The sequence below is a fragment of the Cebus imitator genome, unplaced genomic scaffold (genome assembly GCF_001604975.1).
Source record: "Cebus imitator isolate Cc_AM_T3 unplaced genomic scaffold, Cebus_imitator-1.0 Scaffold454, whole genome shotgun sequence".
Taxonomy (NCBI): domain Eukaryota; kingdom Metazoa; phylum Chordata; class Mammalia; order Primates; family Cebidae; genus Cebus; species Cebus imitator.
In genome coordinates this window covers 1,007,872-1,018,918 of record NW_016107769.1, presented here as the reverse complement: position 1 = coordinate 1,018,918, position 11,047 = coordinate 1,007,872, and the positions used below count along the sequence as shown (strand labels likewise).

The following is an 11,047-nucleotide window of genomic DNA, read 5'->3' as shown; positions in this document are numbered from 1 at the left end:
GTTTCCTAAATATGATACCAAATGAATATGAAGAAAATAATAAATTGTACTTTATTAAAATTAATTTTTGTGCATGAAATGATAATGTCAAGATAGTAGAAAGCCAAATCAATAAATGAGAAAATAAAACTCAAATATATTATAGCAGCATAATAGCTGGACTATATAAAGAATTCCTAAACTAGATAGCCAAACTATACACAAGCCAATTAAAAAATAGGCTAAGGACTGACTATAACACTTTTCCAAAGCAGATATAAAAACAGTAAATAAGCACATAAAAATGCTAGACATCACTAACCTTTATGGAAATGCAAATAAAAATCACAATGAGACAACACTTTCGAATGGCTATTATTCAAAAAACGAAAAACAAGCAGTGTTGTCAACAAGGAGGATAAACTAGACTGTTACATTGATGGTGGGAGTATAAAATTATGAGTTTACTGGAAAAGCATTCTGGCAGTCCTCAAAAAGTTAAAAAAAGAATTAGTAAATGACCTATAAAATACACTCATAAGTATATAGCCGAAAGAATTCAGTGGGGACTCAAATAGATACTTGTACAACATTTACAGCAATGTGCAAAGAACAATATATAGAAATACAAAGTGTGAAAACACTTTTATTGAACATCCTGAAAAAGCCTGAAGGACAGTGGCACCTCACACTGGTGCTTCTGTGATCTCACCCATCAAGCTGTTCCCTGAGCTCAAAGATCTTTAAAAGCATCTCCTCTGAACCACAGATGTCCCATAATCACTAAATTCTGCAGAGGTAACCCACATTTATTTGAAACTGCTCAGAGAGGTCATGATGGATATACCAATTCACACAAAGAAGTACTGAGCAGGAGAATCTGTAATCTTTTCTTTCTTTGAGGCAGTCTCGCTCTGTTGCCCAGGTTGGAATGCAATGGTGTGATCACAGCTCACTGCAGCCTCTACCTCCTGGGATCAAGCAGTTCTCTGCCTCAGCCTCCTGAGTAGCTGGGATTACAGGCACCCACCACCATGCCTGGCTAATTTTTGTATTTTTAGTAGAGACGCAGTTTCACCATCTTGGCCAGGCTGGTCTTGAACTCTGACCTTGTGATTCATACATGTTGGCCTACCAAAGTGCTGGGATTACAGGCATGAGCCATTGCACCCGGCCAGAGAAGCCATAATCTTGATGCGAGTACCTTTGGAAGCCAGCTGTTCTAGTTCTTTCATGAGCCTTTCCTCTGGCCCAGAGAAGAGAGTGGTGCCCCAGACAGTACAGCCTCTGCATAAATGTTCTTCTGAATGTCAGTGTCACACTTCATCATGTGGCTGGAGGCCATTTTTGAGAGTCCTGGGCTGTGGATTCCCAGCTGGTCAGGGGCAAAAAGAACCTTGGACAGTTGGCACAGTTGGTCTCCAATAGGGATGACGTTCCCATGTGTCAGTTTTTATTCTCTCAGGATCTCTCCCAGCCTTGTGCGTAGCTTTTTTTTTGGCTCCAAGGCGATATTGCGCAGCTTCCCTTTGATGTTGTTTACCAAGGCCTTGTAGAGTATTCAAGGAAAACTACATCCGCCAGCAAAGAGGAGCCAAGTGAGGAGCTCTATGACGTCCCTACCTGCCACAAAGAACTTGATGAATGCACACGGCAGGGAGTAACCTTCATAGATGGGGACAGTGCAAGTGACCCCATCTCCACTATCCACCATCAGGCCTGTAACACGGGCAGAGGCAGAATGCTGCCACTGCATGGTTAGACCAGCAGAAAGCAGGCACACTGAAGTTCTTAAACATTATCTCTGCAAGCTTTTCTCGAATTTCCCTAGAGTTCTAAGAGGGCTTGGTCATGAATACAAGCTGTTGACAGGGTTTTTTTGTTCCCACTCCAACTCAAAGACAGGTTTTCCAGAATTTCTCCATGTCATCTCATCCTGTTACCAGTCCACACTCATTGGGGTAGTGCAAATATAAGGCCTCATACTTCTACAAGGCTTCTTGCCCCCGAAATACTTCTTCTGGTAGGGTCTTGCTGAAGGCATGTTAAATTTAGGATGTCCCAAAATGGAGTTGTTGACATGGTGGCATCCAATCTCTCCAGGCAGGCTGGCTTTGCAGAGTCTTGAATCATTGTTAAACCATACAGCTGGCATATCTAATACATGTGAATTAAACATGTCTGTAGCATGTTTTTCTGGACTTCCCAAAAATAAAGAAAGAACACTTAGGTTACTTTATGAGAAAACAGACACCTTTGGAAGTTTTAAGGCCACAGGTTTCCAAAACTCTCAGGTTGTCACCCAGGCAGAGCTAGCTGGCAGCGTCCAATCCACCAAAGTACTCCATCCTCAATCCCTGAGTCTTATCTCCTTTCTGTAGACCCAGAAGCAGATGCTTAAACAATTTCAGAGATGATTGCTCTCTCTGTAACATCCAGACAAGGCAAAAATTGTCCTCAGTGAGAATCAGAGGGCAGGGTTCTTTAAGCAACTAATACTCCCTACTTTGTCATAGATGAAGCCAAAGACAGCTTTGATAAGCCTGTGACTCCAAAGCAGAGATTTCTTCACTTCATAGAACAAAGTGAAGTTTCCAATCTATAGGCTTGTTTCAGAGTCCTTCCTCTCTGCTCTGCTGAGCTGCTCATGGTAGAATGACAAAAATATCACTTCCTTTTGAAGGCAAAAAAATAAGCACTAGATACCAGTGCATTTCTGATTTGAGATACCTGCAACTCACTTCCAGCAGACACTTCGAATGTACATTTTTTCTCTTACATTTTCCAAAACAATTTTATTGAGATTATTTTACCATAACATCCAATTTACCCCTTTGAAATTACTCAATGTTTTCTAGTATATTCGCTGATATCTGCACATTACAAAAGTCAATCAAAATATTTTTATCACTGAAAAGAAACCCCATATTCTTTAGCTATCACGTATTCAAACTATTTCCCTAAACAACCACTAACATATTTTCCATCTTTATGAATTTATCGGTTATTCATATTTCCTACAGTGCAATGACACAATATATGGTATTTTGTCACTGGCTTCTTTCACTTTACATAATGTTTCCAATGTTCATTCAATGTTTGCATATAACACATTTTATATATCCATTTATCAGTCATGTTAATGGAGATATATATCTCTAGATAGACATTTGGATTTTTTTCACTATTTGACCATTATAAAATATGCTGCTTGAAACAATCTTGCATATATTTGTGTCTGAATTTATATCTTCATTTCTTCTAGGTATATATCTAAAAGTGGAAAAGCTGAGTCATATATGGTAACTCTAAGTATAATTATTTCTGGAGCTTTCAGTCTTTTTCTCAAAGTGTCTGAGACATTTAAGTTCCTAACAGCAGAGTTGGTGAGGTTATCCACATGGTTGCCAATCCTAATTAATACATTTTTGATTCCAAGCATTGTAGTAGGTGTGAAGTGGCATCCCATTATGGTTTAGACTTGCATTTCTTTGATGACTAGTGAAAAGGGAAAGCAAATCTAAACCACAATGGTATTACTTCACAATCACAAAGATGGCTGTTATAGAGCTAGATGGCAGCCTCCAACATCCTCAGGTGTTGTTGAGGATGTGAAGAAATTGGAGACCTCATTTATTGATGGTGGTAATATAAAATGGTTCAGTCAGTGTGTGCCTTATTCATTTTCTGCTGATATAATAAATATCACAGGGTAATTTTAAAAAAATATTTGGCTAACAATTCTAGAGGCTGGGCAGTCTAAAACCATAGGTCCAGCACCTAGTGGGGGTCACCACAGAGTGGAAGGCATAGAGAAAAAATGTGGACACTAGTAATCCTTTTGTCAAGAGCCCAGTCTGATGATAACAAAACCATTTCCATGATAACAGCATTAATCTATTAATGAGGGCTTTACTTTCATAATCAAATTCTCTCTTAGAGGTCCTCATCATAATACTATCAAAATGGCAATTCAATTTTAACATGAATTTTGGAGAGGACATTCAAAACATAGTGCTGTGGAAAAGATATTTTGGCAACATTTTGGCAGGTGTTTAAAAAGTTAAACATAAAATTAATATTTGACCCACACCTCAGTATATACCCACAAAATGAAAAGCAGTTACTCAAACTAATAATATTTTGCAAATGTTAATTAACAGCACTATTGACAATAGCCAACAGATGGAAACAAATGTCCATTAATGGATGAATGGATAAACAAATTGTGTGATATATGTATAATAGTCTACATATATTATATATAATATTTAATAAATATTAGAATAATAAGTCATAAAATAGTTTATACAGAACTTCTGAAAGATGGATAAACCTTGAAAATGCTAACAGGAACCAGACACAAAAGGTCATACATTGTATGATTCCATGAAATATTCAGAATAAGAGGCTGTACTCATAGAAATGTAAAGCTAATTGGTGTTTGCCATGTTCTGTTAGCAGAGGGAATTAGCATGTGATATGGTTTGACTCTGTGTCCCAACCCATATCTTATCTCAAGTTGTAATCCCCATGTGTCCAGGAAAGGATCTGATTGGAGGTGACTGAATCATGGGGGCAGTTTCCCCCATACTCTTCTCATGATAGTGAGGAAGTTACCAGGAAATCTGATGGTAAAAAAGAGACAATTTCTTCTGCACTCTGTCTTCTGCTGATTTGTGAAGAGGTGCCAGCTTCCTCTTGCCTTCTACCATAATCTTAAGTTTCCTGAGGCCTCCCCAACCACGTGAAACTGAGTCAATTAAATCTCTTTTGTTTAAAATTACCCAGACTCAGGTAGTATCTTTACATCAGTGTGAAAACAGACTAATACAGACAACTGGTACTGGGATAGTAGAGTACTGCTATAAAGATAACCTGAAAATGTGGAAGTGACTTTGGAACTGGGTAATGAACAGCAGTCAGAATAGTTTGGAGCGGTCAGTAAAAGATAGGAAGATTTTGGAAAGTTTAAAACTTCCTAGAGACTTGTTGAATGGTTTTGACCAAAATTCTGATAGTGAAATAGAAAATGAAGTCAAGGTTGAAGTGGTCTCAGATGGAGATGAGAAATATATTGGGAACAGGAGCAAAGTTCACTCTTGCTGTGCTTTAGCAAAGAGATTTATGGCATTTTGTCCCTGCCACAGAGATCTGTGGAACTTTGAACTTGAGATAGGTGATTTAGGGTATCTGGCAGAAGAAATTTCTGAGCAGCAAAGCATTCAAGACATGACCTGGCTTATTCTAAAAGCATTCAGTCATATGCATTCACAAAGAGATGGTTTGGAATGGGAACTTATGTCTAAAAGGAAGCAGAGCATAAAGGTTTGAACAGTTTGCAGACTGACCATGTGGTAAAAAAGAAAAATCCATTTTCGAGGGAGGAATTAAAGTTGGCTGCAGAAATCTGCATAATTAACAAGGAGCTGAATTTTAGTCACCAAGATAATGAGGAAAATGTCTTCAGGACACGTCAGAGATCTTCATGGCAAATCCCCTGTCACAGGCCCACAGGCCTAGGATGAAAAAATGGTCTTATGTGCCAGGCACAGGGCCGTGCTGCTCTGTGTAGCCTGGGGACATAGTGCCCTGCATCCCAGCCGCTCCATCTCCAGCTATGGCTAAAAAGGGGCAAGGTACAACTTGGCTCATTGCTTCAGGGGGTGCAAGCCCCAAGCCTTGGGAGCTTCAGTGTGATATTGGTGGGCCTGAAGGTTCACAGAAAACAAAATTGAGCTTTGGAAACCTTCACCTATATTTCAGAGGATGTATGGAAACTGCAGGAGTGGAGCCCTCATGGAGAACCTCTGCTAGGGCAGTATGAAAGTTTAATGTGGGGTTGGAGCCCCCAAACAGAGTCCCCACCGAGGCACTGCTTAGTGGAGCTGTGAGAAGAGGCCCACTATCCCCTAGACCCCAGAAAGGTAGATGCACTGACAGCTTGCACCACAAGCACGGAAAAGAAACAGGCACTAAATGCCAGCACATGAAAGCAGTTAAAGAGGATTTACTCTACAGAGCTACAGGGGTGGAGCTGTCCAAGGCAATGGGATGCCACTTCTTTCATCAGCATGACCTGGATGTGAGACATGGAGTCAAAAGAGATTTGGGGGCTTTAAGATTTAATGAGTGCCCTTCTGGGTTTTTAACTGGCATGGGGACTGTGACCCTTTAGTTTTGGTCAGTTTCCCACATTTGGAATGAGAACATTTACTCAATGCCTGTACCCTTATTTTATCTTGGAAGTAACTAACAAACATGTTTCTTATTTTGTTTTTTCATTTTTTCGCAGGCTCATAAGTGAAAGGGACTTGCCTTGCCTCAAATGAAACTTTGGACTTGGACTTTGGGGTTAATCCTGGAATGAGTTAAAACTATGGGGGACTATTGGGAAGGCATGATTGGTTTTGAAATGTGAAAAGGACATAAGATTGGGAGGGATCAGGGGCAGAATAATATGGTTTGGCTCTGTGTCTTCACCCAAATCTCATCTCAAGTTGTAATCTCCATATGTCAAGAGAGGGACCTGGTGGAAGGTGATTGAATCAGGGGGGTGGTTTATCTCATGCTGTTTTCATGATATCTGATGGTTAAAAAAAAAAAAAAAAAAAGACAGTTTTCCTGCACTCTCTCTCCTGTTGCCTTGTGAAGAAGATGCTTGCTTCCACTTTGACTTCTGCTATGATGGTAAGTTTCCTGAAGCCTCCCCAGCCATGCAGAACTATAAGTCAATTAAATCTCTTTTGTTTATAAATTACCCAGTCTCAGGTAGTATCTTTATATCACTGTGAAAATGGGCTAATACAGCAAGTGAATGCTTAATGTTAGTGTAATTTTCTTTAAGGGAGAAAAATGTTTTGTAACTAGATATAAGGGGAGGTTGCACAACATTTTGCACCCTTATTAAAAATTAGCATGAAGCTATTTACAAAAATGAACCATATATTAAGATATGAAATAAGTGGAAAGTAATTACAAAAATCTGAAATCATATAGTGAATGTTCTCTGACATTTAATTTGGAATTCAATATTAAAATATATCCACAGACTCCTCAAATATTTGTAAATAGAATGCACACATAGACAAAACAGGGATTAAAACAGCCGAAAGAACAATTAGAAAGTCCTTTCAAATGTATAGTGCAAATATAATGTATACAATTTTTTGAGATGCAGTGACCACAGCACTTAAAAGAAAATATAGGAATGCTAAATTCTTATTTTATAAAACATAAAAATTATAAAGTAAATATAAACTTCTATTTAAAGATGTTTGAGAAAGAAGAAATTTAATATTCCTAGCTGGAATGAGATAGTGAAGGAATGGACTAAAACAAATACAACAGGAAATAGACAAATAATTCAGACAAATATAAAGACAAACAGTTGTTCTCTGAAAATGTTATAGCAAAACTTACAATGACATGGAGAGAGAAAATACAAACTACCAATGTAAAGAGTAAAAACGGTTACTTCATTGTAATTCCTATGAACATTAAATGTAATAATAAAGGAATATAAACAAAACAATCATGAAGTAGCACCATATACCTGTAAGAATGGCAAAAATCTAAAGTCCTGACAACACAAAATTCTAGTGAGAAAATACAGCAACAGAAATATTCATTCACTGCAGATGGGAATGCAGATGGTACAGCTACTTTGGAAGACTCCGGCAATTTCTTACAAAACTAAATGTATTCTTACCACAGGATCAAGCAGTCCCTCTGCTTGTTATTTTTCCACATCATTTGAAACTTATGCCCATCCAAAAAACTTTCATACAAATGTATGATTGTCAAAACTTGGAAGTATCCAAGATGTCTTTCAATAGTTGAATGGATAAATAAATAAGTTGTGGTACATCAGACAATGGGATATTATTCAGAGAAAAAAAATTAACTGTCAAGCCAGGAGAAGACATGAAACAAACATGTGCATAACAATAAGTGAAAGAAGCCAATCTAAAAATGTGCATACTCTATGATTCCAACTATATGACATTTTAGAAAAGACAAAAGTATAGAGATATTGACAAGTCATCTGTTGCCAAGGGCTTGGGGGAAAGAAGAGATGAATAGGTGGAACACAAGGGGTTTTTAAGACAGTATAAGTATTCTGCATGATACTGTAATGGTGGCTACATGTAATTATAAATTTGTCAAAATGCATGGAATATAAAAGACTGAGACTGAACTTTAATGTGTACTAGGAACTTTGATTGATAATGATATGGTATTGCTGGTTAATTGATTGTAAGAAACATATCACAACTGTATGGAACATCAAAGGCAGAGGTAATGTGTTGCTGAGAAGGGAGTATAAGGGAATTCTCTGCATATTCTGCACAATTTTGCTTGAAACCTAGACTGTTTTTAAAATATAGATTGTTAATTTGTGCCCACGCACACATACACACACACACACGAAACAACTACATTACCCAACATCAGAAGTGACATGATTGGAGGTCTAGCCATCCTAAGGAGCATTGGACAGATAGGAAAAATCATGTGGTGGGTAAATAGTACTTGAAATTTGTTGCTTTGATATGTTAAACAAAAACAATTTGTTGTAAAATTAATTGTATACAGTAAGGTTATATTTGTTTTTAAAAATAAAACACATTCATAAAAGTAATAATAAAGGAATAGTGCATTTTTGGTTCAATTTTTATTTTAATTGACAACAATTATGTATATATTTATGAGGTACAATGTGATTTTATTTATATATATGTGTGTGCTTTGTGCAATAATTAAATTGGGCTAATTAACATAACTATCACCTCATATACTTATTATTTCTTTGTTGCGAGAACATTTAAAATGTACTATCTCAGCAATTTTGAAACACACAGTACATTATTATTAACTGTAGCCCACAAGTTGTACTATAGATCACCAGAGCATATTCTTTCTGTCTAACTGAAATTTTGGAAAATTGTGTACAAGGTTTGTGCCAATTAATCTAACAACTAGGTTGAAGTAAAAAAAAAAAAAAGTCTTGCAGAACTAAATATATTACAATTATCTCAAAAATGGATAACCTAAATACTTTATTAAAATGAATTAAGTTTACATGTACATCCCCTCCCACAAAGACAACCCCAGATCCAGGTAATTTCACTCTGAATTTTATTAAGCAATTTAAAAAAGAAATAATATTATTTTACCCATACTCTGTGACTACAGACAGGAAACCTTCTCAATCTACTCTAGGAAGCAAACAACTCTGACACCATAAACTGAGAAAGAAATTATGAGAAATGAAAATTACAACCTAATGTCTATCGTAACATAAAGGCATAAAGTCCTCAATCTGATAACAGACATCTATAATGGACAGGTTGGACAGAAGTGGTATGTAACCACAGCTTTTTATTTCTTTTTACCATAATAAAGTTATAGGAACAATATATATCATCATCCTATTGCAAACAATTGGAAAAATGACAATGTATTTTAAATAAAATTTTTTAGACTTTCATCAATTGGTATTGATGCCAGGAATCCTCGTGAAAACAGAAACAATTAAGTTAGTTTTAAGACTGTCCAGTTTCCTACATGTAGTGAATTTCCTGGCCACAGAGCAGAGAGGGAAAGTCCAGTTAGACGCCAATAGTCTTGATGACTTGAGCAGAGAGAATTTGGAGTTGAGAAGGCATAGGATGTCTACAATTCATGGAGCAAAACACGAGATTGTTCAGAGCTGCATGATGAGAAAGCTTGGAAGACCTGTACTAAGGTCTGGATGAGTACTGATATGGACATGTGTGTAAGATGAATGTAGAAGATGGAAAAATCATTGGCAGTTTCTGGGGAAATAGACCTCATATTCATCTTCGTACATTAGAAATACATATAGTGCAATGTCACCCACATATTATAGGTCCCTGACATTTGGTGAATAAATAGAAAAGTTAAAGAATAATTACAATAAAAGGGTGGAAATTTAACTAGCCCACTCATTGTATACTTAGAATGCTATCTTACATTGCTTTAATAATTGAAGTAAGGATGTGTTTTATATTTCTTTATACCTTTAGCCTCTTATTAAATATGCACTGATGGTGATTTTGAGAAGTGGTAGGGAACATCTAAAGATTTATTTGATCTCATAGAAGGACAAAAATGCAGTACAGCTAAAGATTTGGTGGTTTGTATTCACACAGCTTTGCTGCAGAAATAACAACAAAAGATAAACCAACAGTGTATAAAATAATTACTCTTAAAGGAACGAGTCCCCTGGGTAGCCAAGACCTGTAGTGAAAGGCTTGAAAATGTCAAATATATCGCTACCTCAGCTTCCTCAGCAGTCTGGGAACAGACAAACGTGATCACATTGAAAATGAGCTAAGCTGTCCTGAGAAAATCTCATATGAAGGCAAATTACTTTTGCAAGAAATTCTTTTTTTAGAAGGGAAACTCTAAAAATTGTTGTAAAAGCAAAATAGATTACCAAATATTATAACTATCTGCATTGAAATGCATGCAGAATAACTATCATTTTCCCTTAATCTAGAAAGTTTTCATGTAGTAAAGAAGGTGGAATAAGGAGTAAAACAACTTCTAGCCCCACTTAACTTTGTCAGTCTTTATGCTTATTTCTGGGACAGTGATATACTAAGAATCAAGTATTGTTTTTTCTTTATCACAATTATTAATATATCCTAAAATTGTGAGATAAATTAAATTATACTTTAGTTGAGTATCATTCTTTGACCTTGTAGGTGCAATGTAACTGCACTTCATGAGGAAATTACTATTCCCTAGGAATTATCTTTGTGTTTTACTTTCTTCATGCAGTTTTCATAAAAGCGTTTTAAATAGAGACTTAGTAAACTGAATACAGAGAATGAGATAACATTTGCAGTTGGTCAACACTTCTGTGTTACTCCCTTTTGTTGAATTCAAACATTAATAGTGAACTTATCTAATGTAATTGTGTACCCTTTAACTGAATACTACATGGAAAACACAATTCACGAAAAATATGTACTGTATGGTAACAAAATTATGTGTATTAACGTAGTGTCTTGCCCTCCTAATGTGCATGTCCTTA

At 36.5% G+C, this 11,047-nt stretch overlaps 1 pseudogene; it reads right to left on the bottom strand.

Annotated features, from left to right (window-relative positions):
* Positions 1-722: 722 nt before the first annotated feature.
* LOC108291446 lies at positions 723-2,158 on the bottom strand (annotated as a pseudogene).
* Between the last annotated feature and the right edge of the window lie 8,889 nt (positions 2,159-11,047).